Here is a 20675-nt window from a genome sequence, read left to right as displayed (position 1 = left end):
GAGCCAGCTGATTGATCCTCTGGTACAAAAGGGCAGCGCCTGAGCTGCCTCGAGGAGACACACTGGACAGACACGCAGAACACACACTCAGGACTGACATGCACGGGAGAGATGGGGCTGAAAAGCTACTCTTTAAGTTTGGTTTGGACTTTCTGTTTACTCATGCGTTTACGCGATCAATAAAAAGATGCTTAAACCTGAATGGCTTGTCTCTGGCTGCTGTGGTGAGAGCCCCTTGCCTTGGTCAACTGCCACAATATACATTTACCATCATAAAACACCCTACATCTCTTTTTTCTACATGAAAATGTATCCTTGTATAGTTTGTGGACATTCTAAACAAGTTGATTGATTTATTTTCCGGTTTATATTAAGATTAAAAAAGTCAGATAAAAACACAACCTACAAGATCACAACATATTCTTCACCCTAGAAAACAATCTCACAGGACAGGGAAGGCCTTGTGCCTGCAACATCTGAAACTGTCAAGTAGATTATTAAGAAGGAGCTCTCTCAATTCACAGATGGTTTCTTTGATGATATACCGGACTATGATTGAGAAGTTCTCCTCTCTGAATTAAGAATGTTGAAGATAACATTGCTGAGGTGACTCTTGATGAAATCATGATAAGACTATCCAGAAACACCCTGGAGTGCACCCTCTCTGAAAAAAGATCTGGGAGACGTGCATTGTAAAGCAGTTTGTCCAAGAGTACATTTGTCGTGTTGTGGAGAAAATGAATAACAAGTACCGATAGTTGAAAGTAGTCTATCAGGGCGGGAATGATGTTGACGATCTGCTTTCAACAGCAGATGGTAATATAGAGCAGGGGGAGAATGGGTCTAAATGGATCAGTTATATTTTCAGTGGTAAAAGCCTCGTGTTCAACAAAGAGCTGAAAAATATCCTCAACAATTACGTGGATAGGATGGGCCATAAGATTATCTCACGTGAGAGGAGTCAGACTTTCCCGAAGCGCAATAATTGTTTGCCCGTCACGTGCAACCATATCACTGAAATACTAATACTTGACTACCAATCTTATGAGGTGGTGACTTCAGTAGCTCAGTCCATAGTGACTTGGCTTGGGAACCTTGGGGCATGGAAGGAAGTTGGAGAGGTACCAGTTCACCTCCTGGGCACTGCCGAGGTGCCCTTGAGCAAGGCACCGAACCCCCCAATTGCTCCTCGGGTGCCTTCATGGCTGCTCACTTTTCCGCGTGTGGTCACTGTGTGGATTGTGTTCCGTGTGGGCTCCGTTCACACGGATGGGTTAAATACAGAGGTCAAGTTTCCCCATGTTTGCATGGTGCATGCTGTGTGTGGGACCATAAAGAGGAATCTCAACTCTTCCAGGGTGATAACACATGCTTTAGAAAACACTGTGTCAGAGGGCCCGGTCAGTGGGGCCAGTCTGCCTTCAGCAGCTGGTACAGTGTCTGGCTCAATAAGCAAGGTGACATGTCCCGAATTCAATGAAGAATGCAGAGAAGAGCAAGATCCAACAGTGGAAGGAAAAAAATTATCCATCCGGATAATCGCTCAGAAGCTGATTTCGAGGATGTTTGCCGAAGCAAAGGTTTTGAGCGCTCTCAGATTCCCAGACACCATCACGGAGCTGTTGTCTGAAATACATATGGTCCAAAATAAAGGATGAAGACTTTGAGATCACCCCAGAAACTATGAAACACCTCGACCAAGCAATTTTCAAAAAACTGTGTGTTAGTTGAATTGGAAGACTCAGCACTGGAAAAATAATTGTCTCTTGCTTCAAAGATCTGCTCATTACACCACCAAAAAAATCCAGTGCCATCTGCGGGTTCTCCTTGTGCAAAGCCGTCTCCAAACATTTTTAATATTATCTGGGATGATGGGATTGTTCTCTGTTGCGAAGCTAATAATAACTCAAGTATGTAGCATTTAAAGGTCCAGTGTGTAAGACTGAGGTGAAACTATTGGCAGAAATTTAATGTAGAATAATCCTCATGATGTTTTCACTAGTTTGTTTCATCTAAATTGAATGAATTACAGTTTTATTTACCCACGAAAAGGTCCTTTATATTTAAATACTTTGTATTTACATCGAGGGGGTCCTCTCTACGGAGGCCGCCATCTTTTTTACAGTAGTCCAGACTTAACAAACTAAATCTTTTGAGTTTATATGACAACTGAAATCTACCACAGGTTCTCTGTCATTTTTGGAAGGGGACAGTGAGGTGAAGCGTACTCAGCTGCAACATGAAATTTCAACACTAGATATCACTAAAGTCTACACACTGAACCTTTAATGAACGCAGATGCTATTTTAGTTTACTGGTTTGTTTGATTATCTGCAAATTTTGCCTATTTTATTCTTACAGAGTTTGTGTTTTGATAAGTAATATATAAACAATTGTTTCTTTCTTTTGCTCCTCTGTTGTGCTGTAGTGATTGTTTTTTTACGTTTATATGTAAATGCAGGAATGACATTAAGGTAAAAATCATTTACCTTCTCACTGTGGCTAAGTAAGTTCTTTGTTCAAGACGTGCTGATTTAAATTCAAGCCTGACAGGAGGCTCTTAGTTTATATTTTGTATTTGTCTTTCCCTCCACCCTCCATCTCATTGATTTAAGCAACTCTAAAGGAGCTGATTTAAATTTGTAAAACAGCAGGGCCGACTGATTTAGCTTACTTTCTTAGTTCTCATTCAGTATTCTGGTGTCTTTATCTTTCTCCACCCACGTCTCAATCTCACCCTCTCTTCTCTGATTTTCTTCAGCTTTGTCTGAGAATTTTTTAGCAGAGAGAAGGAATGACAGCAGGGTTGTGAAAACAAATACAAACAAGGTGTCCAATGAAAGCTCACCTCGTGTATCCACTGAAGAAATAACAACATTGTTGGTCCCCCTGAAATAAAGGACTTAGCCATTTAGCCTTTTCTGTGACACTTTAGGCCATGAGATAGAAAAATTGGTAAAACTAAGTACATCAAACATCTAATCAGAAAAGGAAAAGCAGCAGGGGAAAGGAAATTCAAACACGGAAGGAAATTTTAAGTGCCTGATGATTCTTGTAATTGCAAAGTGGAGCTAGGTGATAAGTGCATGAGAGGGCTGTTGTAACATGGAGGGCTGTCTTTCTACTGAGTGTATGTCCGTGATGGAACATTAACAGCCAAAGTGGAAGCTACTGATGTGATGATACGTTCTGTCCATCTGCCAAGGATGGTCAAATCTATTTGGATGTTTTTATAGCCCACAGACACAATCAAATGTATTCCTTGGGCTGCTGATGGTGAGTCTGACTGTAACAGATGGGTCAATTACAGTAAGATTAGGAATCCTTGGCAGGACAAACCAGACTATGGTGTGCTGCTGTGATTCTACATACCACGGCCCCTCACAGAGAAAAGTAACTTTTTCAGGCTCTGATGAAGACTAAGAAATGATGATGAAACAGTTGTTGTTGAATGTTTCAACAATTCACAATCCCACAAATAACAAAGCCCTGTCACACCACAAAGTCAAATTGATCCTTGGTTCACCGCGACAACATTTGTGCTAGAAGCAAAATGACTTTCTACTACCTGCAAGTAAACTAACCAGATCAGCCACCAATCAACAGTATATTAACACAGTTCATTTAAAAGAATTAAACCATAACATTGACTTTGGTGTCATTAATCTCGTGAAGAGTTAAGGAGGTTGAATGGACTATCTGCAATTAAATCCGCCAGGAGCTAAATGTATTCACATGTATGGGCTCTGGTCACTATTACCATCATGTAATTACATATTTTCTCAGTAGAGGTCTGAGCAACACATGCAGCATGACATGTCATATCAAATCTAACACAATCATAAAAAGGGGGGTGAAAGAAAATGTCACTCACTGCCCAAGAACAGTGTGACATATTAAATTCTTGAATTAGTGTCTACTTTTTCACACATCATAATATTTGTCCACTGTCTTTTAGAGTAAGAAAATTAAGTTTAAAATGTAAGAACTGAATTAGGTTGGCCTCTGTGGTAATCATCTAAGGGTTCAATTGTGATTAAAAGTAAGGCAAAGAATCTCAGGAGACAGAAAAAAATATGACTATGTCTGCAGGGGCATTGTTCTGTTTGAGCCCTCCCTCTCCCTGTGGCCCCAAAAGAGCTCAGACCCAGACCTCGTGTCGGTCTAATTCCCCCCCCTCTCTCTTTTATGCCGCTCTGAGCGAGAGGGATTTTAGGCAGAGAGACTCGGATGGCTAAGTGAGGATAATACTGTCATTAAAGAGAGAGAGCAGCAAGACAGAGCAGGAGATGTGGACAGAAAAAGGGATGGGAGGGAGGGATAAAGCAGAGAGAGGGGGAATCAAAAGGAGGCATTCATGAAGGTCTTAGTGGGAGAGAGCAAAAAAAGAAAAGTCATATTTATTATTCTGGTTTTAGCAAAATCCACTGATGTCTGCAGCGAATGCAAGTGTTGGATTTTTGCCCCTGCATGAATATTTGGGTTTGTCAGTAAGCACCTTTGTGCCTCGCAACAATAAAAGACACTTGAAAATGAAAGAAGACAGAGGGAGGGAGGACGGCATATGAGAGGAAAATAGGAGGACGAGACCAGAGCTGTGCTCTGACATATTACAAATACTGATAAAAACAAGCGGAACGTGATGCGAATCCACAATCCAATGTTAACTACTCGTATGAAGAACTGAGTTTGGCATACAGAGATTCGAGATTCATGGAAAGGAGACAGTTTGTAATTAAGAATTTAAAAGTCACTCTTCACTTTTGCTGATTAATGGGGCTTCGAGGGCGGACATGCTTAATCGTTAAAATTCGCTTAATTTCATTGTCGGAGTAAACATCGTCCATTAGCCCTTCAATTGTTAATTGAAGATCTGATAGGAAAATGCAGCCTAAACTTTAAGAAAGCGTGAATTGTCCAGTCTACACACTTATACAACATATGTGGTCTTGTTTTTGTCATGCGGTTGCCTTGTGAGCATGCCACCATCATGTTTTCTATACATGTGAATCTATTATTCTAGAATGTGTGCAATCCACATTACATCCACATGCAAGCAGCTGTCCATGTTTGTCCTTGAGTATGATAAAGTCTGCACCCTGCAGCTGGTTTGTTAATGTTTACTTTACTTTCGAGTGTTCCTGTTTCTGATGCTAATGGTTTAGTTATTTGATCCTTTAAAAATAGCTTGACATATCAGGGCAGCTGAGACTGACTCAGTCTGACGAGACTTCAATTCTCATTCACTGCTGAGTAAAGTCTTGCTCAAAATTATGTCACCGCCGCAAAATGGCAGCAAGAGATGTTTAGGATATCTTTTTGTACAGTTGGAAGAAGTGGAGAAGTATCTTCCAGTCATCTTTCTTGACAGTAACTGATCCGAATCTCCATAGCTCAGTAATAACTCTTTGTTTACTCATTTACACTTTTCTACAGACTTTTTAAAATGTATTGTTTTTTAAGGGAGGTGCACAGATGTCTGAATTCAGACACCTACATTAACAGATACATAAATACAGTATTTACAGTGCTATATACAGTACATATCGAGTGCTGCCCTGAAGTCTTCTGGTCACCATAAGGTTTCTAGGCAAACTAATGAGACTACAGGAAACCACTGCATTCAGCCATGGCAGATGATACATGCAAAACTAGCTCTCTTTTTTTGTACAGATAAATGAGTTTTTGCAATGCTGGTTGACAGATCTTTTTTTTCCAAGAGGCAGGGGCCAGGTGACCCAGCAACTTTGCTCACTACTGAAATAAACGTGGTATCAATCTGTATGTGCAAGGTTAACACCATCAGACTCTGCTGCTAATGGAACCAAACTGTTCTCCATGTCACTAAAATATGATTAAATCAAATTTTTCAGAGATGGATGGATAATTCCAGTCAGACATTCATTAGAAGATGATTCATGTACATAAATATTCTCATTGCCGTAATAATGAGAATTTGCATGATGTAACTATCAAAACCAGTACAGAAAATATAGATTAACAATATAAGAATGAAATAAAATAATCTGTACATATTGACAATACCTCTACACACCTTCAATTTATTGGCATTGGTGTAGAACATTCTGTCTCTGTGCATGTATAGGTTCCCTCTCTGGTGTACGAGGACTGTAATTCCCTATCGACAGAGTCTGCAAATGCGCAAGCCATTAGCAGTCTTGCTGTTTCCAGTGTGAAGTGTGTGTGTGTGTGTGTGTGTGTGTGTGTGTGTGTGTGTGTGTGTGTGTGTGTGTGTGTGTGTGTGTGTGTGTGTGTGTGTGTGCGTGCATGCATGTTTGCATGTGCGCTCCCGAGAGCTGAAGGTCAGGGAAAGGAGAAGCAAACACCATCACACTTGTCAATCAGAACACGACAGAGATGGAGAGGATGTGATGCGCTGATAAGTCGAAAAACGGAGGGAGAGTGAAGGTAGAGAAAACAGGAAAAAAAGAGACAGGAATCAGTACAGACAATGAATAATTGAATCAGAACTGAGTTTGTGTTGCTGTTGCGAAGAACCCCACCCCCACGTTCAGACGCACCCAAACACTCTGCTCACGATAACCCAGATTCATTCCTCTGATCTGGGTGTCTGAGAGTGTGTTTAGCTGCTTTTACCACATCCCCTGCTGCCAGTTCATCAAAAAACGACTTTTAAAAGGCAGCCGAGATTCTGTGAGAAGTAGCTAACACTCTGAGGGAGCTAGAGAGCCACAGTCACACTGTCATGCTGCTGGGGAGACCAGAAACGTCTGGGGTCAATGTGGACAGAAGCTGAGCCAGGCAGGTTAGACCTCATGAATAAATGTTTTCTTAAATCTGTGAAAATGCCACAATATACGATGGAGGCAGATTATTCCTCATGCCATTTATGTTTTTTTTACCGAGTGTGTGATTCAAAATAGGAAGTCATAATGTGAAATAATATATAATATAATAAAAGTGATACATATTGCTATTATTTGTACAATTATAAAGGCTGGAAGTATGTTTTGAGGATCTTCTATCAGAGCCAGTATAAGTAAAATTATTTTAAAAATAACCGACCAGCAGACAGTTAGACCTCATAGTTTCAGCTGCATGGCATGCAAGGCAGTTCTCTCTCACAAAGGAGAACTTGTCTTTCACTCTACTTTGTGTACCTGTCGTTCCAAATCTGTTGCGCATGAGAGTGATGTTTGTGCGTATGCACATGCAGCCCTGCAAGCAATAGACTGAATGAATTATGTAGGAGAGGGAGGGCTTACTGGTATACGTACATTTTAAGAAGGGACTTAAAAGAATTGCCCTGATTTCCTCACGCAGGTCCTTCCAGAGCTCTGGGGCCCTGATTGCAAAGACTCTGTCCCCTTGAGATTTCAACCGTGTCTGTGGTACAGTAGAGAGTTCAAGCTACACAAGGATTCATATGGGAGAAAACGATCAATCAGAATGTTTGACACAGTTTACCTTGTGATCCAGCAAGGGGTGCTTGCTATCAGCTTGATCTATTGCTTGCCCTCTTGACAAAACACTGAACTAACCCAGAAATGTTATGTTACTATGAAATTGGAGGACTCTACCAAGCAAAGCCATCCTGAGTGGACAATTACAACACCGAGGACGCTGAGAGGTGGTGTGTGGAAGTGTTTACACTGTAGACCAGTGGTTTTCAAACTTTTTCTGCCCAAGACACACCGAATGGCAAGCCAAAATCGCAAGGCATGACTGTATTCCTATTACCCACATTTCTCTCTGTTTTTAAGTTGCTCTCCTTTATACTGGCTGTCAATCAAGGTGTTTAATGTATCACAACAACAGCAGAAATTAGGGTTCATTAGGTTATTTAGATAAAGAATTTACCTCTGTATTAAGAAATTAATAAAAATAATATGATATATGATGAATTAAAAAGTGTATATAGTTTTTGTATCAGGGCTTCAGACTAACTTGGTGGTAACATTGGTTGCATTGGTGCACCTAACATTTTCATTTATTTGCACCAGCACAGAATTTTGTTGCGCCCCTAATGTTTTCACTGTGCCTTTTGGCACCGCAGTGATACACCTTTCATACCATTTCTTGACAGTACCCATTTGCATTACTAATTTCTTTACATATTTAAGGGCTGGGTTTCATTCCATATTATTTGTTTGAAAATTTATTAGATAAGGATAGACTGAGTGTGGGCGGAGGCTAGGGTCTGTGGTCGTGTATACTCTGCGATGGGGAGGAGGAAGCGGCACGACACGATCAAATACAGAGACACACCAGCCAAAATGTTTGGCGCACTGGTGCAGGCAAGTAAACTTCACAGATTTAAATGGTCGCACTCTGGAGCCCTGTAGTAGTATAGTAGTATTGCAATAATAATATTGTACATTTCTCTTGCCGTGGACTTGCCCCACGGCACACCATTTGGGAACCACTGCCGTAGATGACAAAGTACCAAACAACAGTAAGGCTGTTTGTTGACTTTCAACGAAAACAAATCTGCAGGCTCTAGCTTTCCACCCACGTGAGGAAGTGCGGGAGGCAATGTCAAGTGTTCAAGTGTTTGTCTAAATGCTAAAGTGGCAAAAAGTGGTGTGCTATAACTGATATGATAATACGAGTCATTACATCTTAGCTCCGCTATAATCTTCTTAGTATATGCCAATGAGAATTCATAGAAATTCAAGGTGACTTAACATCACTGTGCTGAAAGACAAAAAAACAAAACAGATCACATTCAAATAAACAATCTGCCGTTGGCAAATATGCCCAGTAAATCAGATTTTCTCATATTTATCAGCAACCTGAGGTCTAGTAAAAAATGTGCATGATCCAAAAGTTTGCAGCTCACCAGCGCAGAGAAGCCATATGTCCTGAGGGAAGCCATAACTCCTCATGTGTGGACACACACAGTCCTGCATGATAAGCAGAGTGATAAATCCACCGTCATCACTCACTCTTTATGTCCCTGTGTGATGTTCCGTGATACGTGGGTGTCAGGGAATTTGTGACTAATGCGTCTTTAAGGACCTTTAATAATGTGTGTGAGAAATAGTTTCAATGCATTACATCAGGATGTTTTGGTGCTTGGTGTGTCCATCCTGTATCAAGGCACATCTGCATTATGTCCACTATATGCCATCTGTCTGTCTGTGTGTAAACACCTTCCTGAGAACACAAAGAGCTTCACACACACTTGATCATTTCTTCGCTGGTTTGTGTGGAAATGTGAAATATGATGACACAGCTACACTGATTCTCAAAAGCAGCATGACTGCTGAAGCCCTTTCAATCACATCCATCTTTGAATAATCCAATCAATATGCAGCTAGTGTATATAACTTGAAATGGAGCTTGTACAGTATTGTATCTGAAAGCATTTTTCAGCTCCTGTGGTTTCTTCAAGTCATTTGGAAAAAGACCATCTTACAGTCCAGTTGCTGTAAAAAAATATGTAAACCATAGATTTTAAGAGAAATCCTGGTTTTGATACCACATCATTTCGAAAATATGAAGAAATCACATCAGACACTTGACGATTAATGATTTTTTGTGTCATGTTTAATTCAAGCTGAAACATTTTTGGAATCTTTCCAAAACAAAGCCGAACCTTTCCAAACTGTAAATGTCAGCTGATGGCCAGGTAATTGTCTAATCATTGGTATTGACCAAGACTGCATTACACACATTTTACCAATCAAACAAGTGATACAACCTTTTAAAGTAATGACAATGACAATGGCATTGACATTGGATTTGAATGGCTACAACCACCTCTCCAGACCATGAGATGCAGTGGAGAGCGTGAACCTTTATTCTCAGCAGACACTTCACATTGTTAAACCCCTTGTCTGTAATGTTGAGTCGGTGTTGTCTCGGGCTGGAGTCAGACAGGTTGTCTGGAGTTAGAAAAATGATCATCTGTGCATCTGCTCCAGTGAACAAAATGTGTTGTATTTATTTGTTAAGAACCTTTAAACAACACTTTGACACCTCTTTTCAGTATTTGCATAAAAACAAAGAGATAAAAAAAGGATCAGGCGTGATAGACACATAGATAATTTAAATATCTGCACATTGATGCAGTTGTACAAGTAACACAAAGTTATACAATTGAAAAGTTAAAATTAGAAGAAACTTTCTAGGGCTGATTATAAAATTATGTTAATTGGTTTAAAGGTGATGATTTCCAGCTACTCATATTCCAACATGTCCTAGTTTTTCTGACTTGGGGTCAATTTCCCAGTGGGGAACAAATGTGGGGATTATTCCTTCACCATATTAATGTCTTTAGGTATATGAATGAGTTGCATGGTGGGTAATGTAGACTCCAGGTATTGCAAAAGATGAAGAATGTGAAAACTGATTTTTGTTGCATCAATTATTCCACTTTTTTTATTTCAGTCCATTGTGAGTCCAAACTGTAACAGGAGCACTATGTTAAATCAGTGGCTACTTTAAAGATGGACCCTGTGGATTGTTGGATTTTAGAGGGGATGTAGATTAACGCTTTGATGCGTTTAATCCAGCACTTTGTTGCATCATGTGTTTTACCTTCATGCCCACAGGGATGCACATGCACTGCCAACATATTCTAGTGGTCATGTGATACAAATTTTAAATGACTGCAGAGGGCAGTAACATGTCCGCAGCATTGCATCATGAAAGGCAGCAGAGCCCTTATAACTGGGGAAGAGAAATGCAGTTCTGTTTGTAACCCATAAGTATACATACAGTGCAGTAGTGAGACAATGGGACTCTTTTCAATGGAATGTTTAAAAGTCTTGAAACAGAGGAGGAAAAGTTAGCAAAATCACCCAGGGTACTCTGCCACATAGTTGTCTGCAGTGATACAACAATGGCTCAGCAAAAAGCCATCCTGTTAAGCGTGGATGGCCAAAGAGGGCAGAGTGTTTGTGTCTGATGGCAGGGCAGAGGGGGGGAGATGGCTGCAGTAGAACCATGCTACAAAAACTACACACTACAGTGTGCTTCCACAGGGTGAACAATACTACTCCATCGCTTAGACCCGCAGGCCAGAGTAAATCTACTGGTCCAACAAAGAGGAGCGATGCTGCAAAAACACAGACTGGTCTGACTGCAGATGAAAGCCAACAGCTGTCGGGATGCCAGAGTGGCTCTTTGCCAAGTGTGGGGTTGCAGTCCTGCAACCCTCTGGCTCCTGGATACCTACAGTTGTTGTCATTGTTCCAGAGCATAGTACACGTCAATGTGATTTGACTGGACACTAGTGGAGACTTCTCTTGAGGCATTCACCTGATGGCAGAATGTAGTTGTCTAGTGATTCAGAGGATGTACTAGATGTTTTTTAGTATGTGATGCAAAGGTCCTTTTCCAAAATATACCAATGAACGTTGAAGTCACAACAAAGCCAGATTGTACAAGAGCAAGCACCAGCAGCTTTGTACTGCACCTCCATGCTTGAAAGGAGTTACACAGCACCTTTGGGACAATGTTTGTGAAGATAGCTGCCAGCAGGGAGAGGAGAATACAGTGTGTCCCCTGAAAAGATTGTAGCAGTCACCAGTGAGCAATTTAGAACTGCATCAATGTGTTTTTATCCTCTCTAAAATCCAGGATGTGCAGGGGGAAAAGAAGTTTATAGATGGACACTGAGAGGCAGCGATTACACCCTACAAATCTACCAATTTTCTCTAACAGGGGACTGGTCTACTCCGTTGAGTCTGCGGCAATTTTGGTGTGAATATGGGCAAATATCAGCTATTAACCTGCGAAGAAATGATCATGTCTGTTGGAAAGCCACAAGGTCTGAATTATCCAAAAATCTGCCCTCAGCTTGTGTAGATTTTAGTCTTTTACTGATAGCACAGATTAACATTCGAATAGATTTTCCTTGCTGATGGAAAATATAATGATAAATATGTTAAACTATACAATGTAATGTATTTTTATTTAACTATTGTACACATGCATCATGCAGTTCAATCGTCATGTGTAGACTTCTCAAAGGGTGATTTTCAAACACAAGCCTGAAAAAAATCCCTACACTTCAGCTTCCTCTTTCAATTTCAGGGGAATGCTCTTTATGAAAGATAACTTAAATCACATTTCTGCTTTTCACAGTGAAAATAGACAGAATGATGTCTGGTTGTTGTGCAACAAAGGTTTTAGGCTGAATTCAAGCACAGAGTACGACAGTAGCTAAGCCACAAAGTCACCCTGGAAGAGATTTGTACCCTTTCATTTTCAGCCTGTCACATGCCACTGGGTTTGAATGAAAAACCTGCATACTCCTGGGCTTTGACAGCACATAGTTTGACACAACTGCAGCATACAAACCATAGCGTTTCCACCAGGAGAACAGTGGTTGGAAATAATGTTGAGCAAAAGCCTATTCCATTGGCAGATGCAAAAAAAAGTGTTCCACAACTGCAACAATGAAAACAAAACTGACCATGAACGACGACAAAGAAATAGATATCCAGTTATTTATCATCTTTACTCTTATTCTTAAGCTTTAGCTCTGAGTTCTGATTAATAATAAGTCATTTACCATATAGTACTCCCGCCTTCAAAACCCCCCAAAAAAAACTTTGTAAAAAAAACTTCTTTGTGAATAAGGCCTCACAGTACAGGGGGGCTTGAAGCTAAAGGTTAATGTTGGCATGCTAACCTGCTCACAATGACATTGTCGACATTGTTGATTAGCAGGTATTGTTGTTGCCATTTTATCCCTTACAGTTTAGCATGCTAGGACTTCTGGTTTGATAATGCTGCTGAATAAAGTTCAGGATGTCAAGGTTATGACAATTCATCCCTGGAGGGAAAACAAAAGTATGTCTTAAATTATATGTTATATAGATATATCAATCGAGTAGATGTTGAAGGAACTGTTTCATTTAGAATCACCAATGTGAATCTCATGGTGGCTGAGACATCTCATCACATAAACGGGAAAACATGAACGCCAAACAACTGCAAAAACCACAACACAACAGCCAAAGCTACACAGCAGAAAGTGAGCAAAAACGAATGTTGACTATGAAACGATTGTTGTGTTCTGGCCTTTGTAGATGTGTTATCACTTCTGCATTCATGTTGTGGCTTTTTCACTCTGGACCAATATGATGGTTTGACGACCACCTGACAGACCAATCAACATCTCGAAAGCCGGATCATGCTGGCGGGGATAGATCATTTCACAGAATAGCAGTTTTATTTTCAAAGTGGGTTGTGATTACTGTTGGTGCAATGCCCCATATCTGGTCCAGCTATGAGCAGCAGCACAAATGCAATGTTGAGTGTGAAACATGTTTTATTACACTGAAATTTTAAGCCATAAATGTCTCCATTGCTCATAGTACCTCCCAGAATGAGATAAAGGACGTTTGCAAGCCACACCATGCAGCACTGGACTGCCTGTGTTTATGTTATCAACTGCAGTAAACACAAATGATTCTTTCAAGGAAATATTGCACATGCCCTGCAAATGGCCTGAATCTGTTTTATGCAGGTTTTTCTATTCAAGAGGATGAGGAACCAGTATTGCACTTGTTTTCCCCTGTTGGGGTTGAAGGCCATCAGCAGAACAGTACGGGAGAAAGTGCAATAAAGACAAGCAACAAACCATAGATAACGACAACATCGACTGAATGAACACAGCTCAGACTGTATCACCAAGAAGCTATCGAAATCATCTCAGATCAGATTACTGTGGAGGCTGAAAGCCAAGACACTTACTCTTTCCTGCACAACTGTTATTAGACAACTATTTACAGAACAGCTATACTATCACACAATAACCATTTACAGAACAACAATATTAAAACACAAGAACCAGACAATCCAAAATAATTTAATGCCATACATGACCTGTTGGAATGGCTATTTAATCAGTTAGATGCCAGATTAAGCTGTACATATGCCTCTTTTTTTGCTTCATCATTCTGGGAGACGATTTTTAATTCTTTCCAGATCTTTATTGAGCGTGTTTAAAGGTCACCTTCGTGACTGCAATTGCAAACAGCTGGCAGTTTGCAACTGAGCTTTTCTGAGAAAGAATGAGAAATGAGGTCTGATGCTCAAAAACGTGGCTCAACCTCAAGCAGGCCCTGAACGATGAAAGTCTTGGCTTGCTGCATTGCATCGGCGATTTGTCACTTCCTCCCTGCTCTATCCTGAACTCAACCAAATCTCCTTCGCACTGAAGACACCGCCTCACTCAGCTGTGATGGATAGAGCTGTCTGAACGACTACCTGGCTAACTATCTGAGGGTGACTGATTTCTCTGTATGTGTGGAAACCAATGCAAAGTGTGTACGACAGCTGGGGAACTCGAGCTTGGGGAAAACAACCAGACTTCAAAGTGATCAGGTAAGATATGTGCTTATCATTATGTTCCAAGCTATAAAATTTGATTTGACTCGCTCACCACCTCTGGTCATACCTCACTGATAATATGCTTTGATCTTAAAAGATCCCAACCCTGCAATTAAACCATATATCAACACTCAGAATACACTTAATTTGATTTAAAACGGAGTATTTAAAATAATGAAGGACAGCTTATTTCATATTATTATTATTATTATTATTATTAAATACAATCTAGAAACACATATCATTGTCTGTCACAAAGACCATTGCAACTAATTTTTCTAAATCAGTGGACATAAATAGGCCACAAGTTACCCGGGGGGGGGGAACCTTGTTCATGCACATTGTGTACTTACAGTTTTATAATCCTACAACCCTGGCCACCCTTTACTGCTTAACCCTGTGTTTTGTAGAATTTATCACAGCCCATGCACCGAGAAGGTTTTTACTTATAGACATAAAACTCCAGCCATCTTTTTTGCCTGCAGTGCCTTTAAACAGTATGTTCTTGGCAGGATCAAGGCACAAGCGTCCGTGTGTGACAGACACCAGAAGTCAAATAAAGTATTGATTGAGTTATCCAGATTTACTTGTCCTACCTGCTCACAAAGAGAAAAACAATAGGACTTCACAGCCGAATGGAACGAAAGATTCAGCCAGCAGAACGTGACTACTGCCATAACTGAACTCAGCTGAATGATGGATACAGCTGTCTGACTGAATCACTCCCACGTGTGCATACGCGTCACTTTATATGAACTGTGTGTTTTTTCTCAGAGTGTCACCGTAGCAGGCTGAAGACGAAGGATGCAAGTCCATCTGAGTGACTTGTGTGTTTATGCATGTGTGTTGTACTTTGTGTTTGCTCTGCACTTGTGAGGGATGATGGATGTTTATGGCAGGTGGCTCGCAGGTGATGGATGGCTGGTATTTCAGTGGTACAGATGCAGCACAGTATCACTGGCTTTCTGTGGCAAAAAGATGAATATTACTAAGGTGTATCAGTATTCAACTCAGGTGACAAGTTGAAGAAAGATAAAGAAAAAGTTGCAATGCTTGTGGGGAAAGTGGGTTGCAGTAACCACAAATAGTAAAAAGATACACCAGAAAACTGAACATTTTTAGAGAAGAGCAAGTGCCAAATGCACAGTAAAGCAAATTAATGCAACTCTAAGTTACATCATCAATAAAATCGAGACCATCACAATGAAAAGTATTCAGTTCAGCACACTGTTCACAGCAGATTACATAGGGACAAAAACCCGATGGAGTTTGGTGTTAGACGTTTTCTGATGTGTGTTGTTTTAACTTTTCACTTTGCTGCAGTTATATTAAAGTGTATTGCGCGGTGTGGGCCATTGGATCAGTAACACACATGTCCAAAACAGACATTTAGCGAATTATTCGGAATGTGGTCTGAGTTGAAACACAGGTTTGTAATCCAGTGTCAAAACTAACTTGTGAAGTAATTCACCATTAGTTAGTTGCTTACTTGTTTTTCAAGTCAGACCTTGTTTTATCTTTGATTGGGGACCAAATGCCTCCTAATGGTCAATGATGCCAATTTGCAGGTCAATGTGTAGAAACACTGACACTGCAAGTTAACACTGTGCGTTGGCTAAAGCTGCACTACAGGAGTCTTTAAAAACAAAACAGGTTTTAAATCCAGATTTCATCATAAATTTAAGAACCATGCCCATACTACAAGATTAGAAAATAATGGCATATCTCAAACTGCAGGATATTATTATTCAGTCTATGGTGGCAATTGTGAATTCAACACAAAACAGTGTACGACAAGAAAAGCAGCAGAAACCATACGGATGTGATGAAATGTAACAGGAAGAGGTTAGGGCAGAATAAAAAAGGGCACTGGGAAAGGAACTAATATTAATGGACAAACAGAGATCAGCAACTCAGCTAGTCAGGGAGGGAAAAAAAAGGCTGATCAGAGTTTTAAAGAAGAAGGAGGAGAGAGAATCAATCTGCCATTGCTGGGCTGCCACGGCCAGACTGATAACAGCTGCCTGCAAAACAGCCTGTGTGTGTGTGTGTGTGTGTGTGTGTATTGATTAGCCCCAACCCTTTGACTGTTACAGCGTGAGGTGTCCATGATGTACCCAATCACTGATGAGAAGGAGCCTTCTCACTTCCCAGTCCTATTCTCCCACACACTCACCTGCTCTCTTTAATCAGCCCTCTACTTCCAAGCTTACTGAAGCATCAAATTCTATCAGTCTGTGCACATGCAGCCATGTGTGTGTACACACACATACAGTGCATGACAGAACCACAGCCCTCTGCTGGATCAATGCGAGTTGCTTGACTCAATTGTTATTATCAGGATCCAGGAGAGAGAAAGGGTGATAGATATTGTACTCTAGTTCAGTGATTCTCAACCTTTTCGAGTCGGAACGCACCGGTATAATCAGGCTGCTGCAATCACCAACAGATGTTCCTGCAAGCTTTTCCTGTTCTTTTACTGATAGATTCATGTCACAATGCTTATTACAGGATTTTGTATTTTGCTCTGTCAATCGCTGTCGTTGGCTCGGCGGATGGGTTGGGTCGCTTCTGCGACTCTAATGCATCTCCTTTCTGATCGATGGGGAAGCTGAGATTCATTTCTCTGCACCATAGTCCGCCGTGCCAAAACTCTTCTTCTTTTGGTTAAAATGTGCTCAACTTTGACTGTTGTATGAATGTTATCTCACTTTAAGAGCAAATGAGTCGTAAGGAACATCAGGATCAGAAATACGTCATTGATCCCAGGTGGAAATTGTGTTTGTTACAATTGCTCCAAGTAAAAGGTACTTATATAAGCATATAAGAATAAATCAAATATAAAATATGAAATATATACAATATGTGTGTACTGTACATTGAATATTTAGTGCAAATGGATATGGATTGTAATGACTCCAGTCTGTTGACTCAGGGTTTTTCAGAGGGAGGAGTTGTGTAGTTGAATGGCCACAGGCAGGAATGACTTCCTGTGGCGCTCTGTGGGGCATTTTTGTGATCTCAGTCTTGCACTGAATGTGCTCCTGTGTTTGACCAGCACGTCATGGAGAGGGTGGGAGACATTGTCCAGTATGGCGTGTAACTTTTACAGCAATCCTCCTGTCTGACACCGTCATCAGAGAGTCCAGCTCCACCCTGCAACGTCACTGGCCTTGCGGATCAGTGTGTTGAGTCTGTTGGCGTCCGCAACCCTCAGTCTGCTGCCACAGCACGCAACAATAAACAGGAGAGCACTGGCCACCACAGTCTCATAAAACATCCTGAGCATAGTCCGGCAGATGCTGAAGGACCTCAGTCTCCTCAGGAAGTGGAGGCGGCTCTGGCCCTTCTTGTAAAGGGCATCAGTGTTCTTAGCCCAGTCCAGCTAACGGTCTATGAACACTGAAATGAAACGTTCTGTATCTCTCTTCACCTGAGCCGCCGGGTGTGTTGTGTGTCCAGAACACCGTCTCTGGCCCAACTCCTGACCTCCTGAAAAATTTAATTAGAAGAAATTAGAATCATATATCACTGGTACAGACAATCTAACGTGAATACAAATTCCCGGTCTAAAATATGTAATTTTGTTTTAAATATATTATATTATTTTCTTCTCTGCAACCATCTGGCATCCTTCAAACATGATTTTGCAACCTCTGTGGGGGTTGGGACTCCCAAGTTGAGAATCTGTGCTCTAGTTAACTGCAGAAGTATGGGTTTAACCCAATCAGAAGTCAAAACACACAATTTTGCTGAGAATTTCGCTGATATTCACAGGGACCATAATCTGGATTTATCAGGTTCTGGGAAAAGTAAAAACCATTTGTGTTGTGTGTGCAAGATAATGCAGCAAGTAGGAGGTATGACTCCAGTCTCCTTTGCCTGCTGAAAACTGCATGACCCTCGTGGGAACACAACACACACACACCTGACATTAGGATGGGGGAGGACAATAAAAACTTTACGGATGTTATGATGGCGCACTGATGTGGGATTTCTCCCTATGGTGCCAATGGAGAAACTGCGGGAGAGAAAGTGTCAGAGTGAGCAAGTGAGGAAGGGCAAAGAGCGCCGCACACAGCTCTACAATGAAGCAAGGGCACAAAGCACCAAGTTAGAGACCTTACATCTTACTGAGTGGGAGTTTTCTGTGAAACTTTGGTGGGACAATTTATTCAGAGACAGGCCGCCACGGCCAAGGTAATTAGTGGGAAACACTAAGGTTGTGTTATTCTATGGGTTCCCATGAAAATACTGGAACACATACTATGTGTGGCTGTTGACTTTCCTCCCCTCTCTCAACATTAAGTCTTGGTTAAATCTACTAAAACATCTGGGCACTGAAGTTTTCAGGAAAGGTTACTCAAACTGGAGTATTGTCTTTGCTGGGATTATTTCCAGCCATTAATAGCAAAATGCATGATGGTAAATTCAATAAATGAAATGTAATGTGATCTTAGCTTGATTTGTTATTGTCTTAGACAGATTTTTTTTTAAATTGCAGTCCAGACAACTTAAAAAAAAACAACCATTACTTAGTTTAAAGTAATAATGACAATGACTTAGAAGATCCAGGCACAGACTAATATCTGCCCTTGCCTAAATGCTCACAGACATGTTTGTTGATTTAAACCAACAAACAGGCAAAGGCAACATTTACAGTAAAAGCCAAAGGTTTTAAGCTTTAAAATTGTTTTATCTCATGTTTCTGTTAGCTACAGAGGCTGAGAAATAAAAGTTTTAGTGGAGGACAAGTTGTTTAGAAAAGCCTGAGGGAATTCGTTATAAAAAGAGCTAAGATTTCAGATGCTGTGTTGCATCAAAAATAGTCAGACTGGGACACCCCTAATTGCTAAATATTTACTGACGCATTGTTATAAAACAGAAGGTTGAGGCATCCATGAAAGTGTATTAATTTAGTAATTAGGAGGAAGGAAATTAGATATATACTTTTAAGACTAAATAATTGTTTGGAACTGAATCTCACGTCAAAGAGTGTCGGCTAAACGCTCTGTGATTGTTTATCTGGCTGTGCTTCTCTGGAGTTGTCCCTACTTTAAAATCAAAGGAGGACATTTTTCAGAGACAGACAGAGAGACAAGGACGTGCAGAGGGTGTCCATTGTGGTCTACAAAAAAAGAAAAAACACAGCACTGTGTTTGGCAAGACATAATAGACAGGGGCGCCACTGACTTAGGAGGTCGCACGCATTTGATCCTCAACCACATCTGTCTGCAAAGTGTTTTTGGGCAAGACGCTCAGCCCCAAACTGCCCCTGACCCATATGCCAGCAGTGTGGTGTTCTTTGAACAGCTCTAATATTGTTCGATAAGACTGGAAAAGATGCTGGATAAATACAGTCCACTTAGCATTTGAGCAGTCAAACACAATCTGGATAATGACTGGGAAACAGGAAGAAATGAGCATTTCCGCATGACATACAATAACTTGACTGATATTAAGCTTGATTATATAATAATATTGATCTTGATTATTCTCGTTTCATAATCCATTCTGTTTCAGCCTGTCCCCATACACGTACTGAAGGACACAGTACAACCACAGACATTAAATGGCAAAATCTTCTTTAAAAAAAGGAATATTTGAATAGGAATAGCCTGCAATGTATTAGTGAAGGCTTACGCTCATATATATTCACACATTACGAACAGATATAACACACCTATGCAAGAGAGAGACAGACAAAACAAGGGATATTTAGTTACCCTAACCCTAAATGAGATAACACACCTCCAACTCCTCACAAAACACCTGCTTTGTGTGTATACAAACGTGTGCAATGGTCTGTCACTGTTTATTACTGTTTTTGTTGCCTAACTGCCCCACGTAACGTTGTCTGTCCTTGGGGAATGAAGCTAAAACATGGATTTAATTAAAGCCAATGAAGGACATTTCATTAGGAAGAAAATACTTCAGTGTGAAGTCTTGCCTTTATGCTCCATTTATCCTGTTAATTGTATGAAAATAACTTTACTACATCTTCCTGATCTGCCAATTCACTTTTGTTTCGCCTTGCTGGTGTGGATGTGGTTAATTTATGTCTGGTCAGACTAGTTTGGCATTTCTTTCAGTTTTCTCCTTGAACTTGTTTTGCGTATTTTAGTCATTCAATGTCTCTTTGCTGATGTTTTGCATTTCTTTTTGTACCTTGATTGACTTTAGAACAAAAAATAAAGAGGCTCGGTTCCTGCCCTTTACTGCATTAGTCAGCTGGGCTGAGGTCAGTTTGGTTTGAACCAGAGAAGAAGCGGCGGGTGTGTGCAGCAAAGTGGTATCCACCACAATACCCAGCTGCCTTAGGATGGATGCTTCACTTTGAG

Source organism: Paralichthys olivaceus, chromosome 12 (assembly GCF_024713975.1).
Source record: "Paralichthys olivaceus isolate ysfri-2021 chromosome 12, ASM2471397v2, whole genome shotgun sequence".
In the NCBI taxonomy this organism is placed as follows: Eukaryota; Metazoa; Chordata; class Actinopteri; order Pleuronectiformes; family Paralichthyidae; genus Paralichthys; species Paralichthys olivaceus.
The sequence above is the reverse complement of the archived record's forward strand: the minus strand, read 5'-3'. Positions refer to the sequence as shown.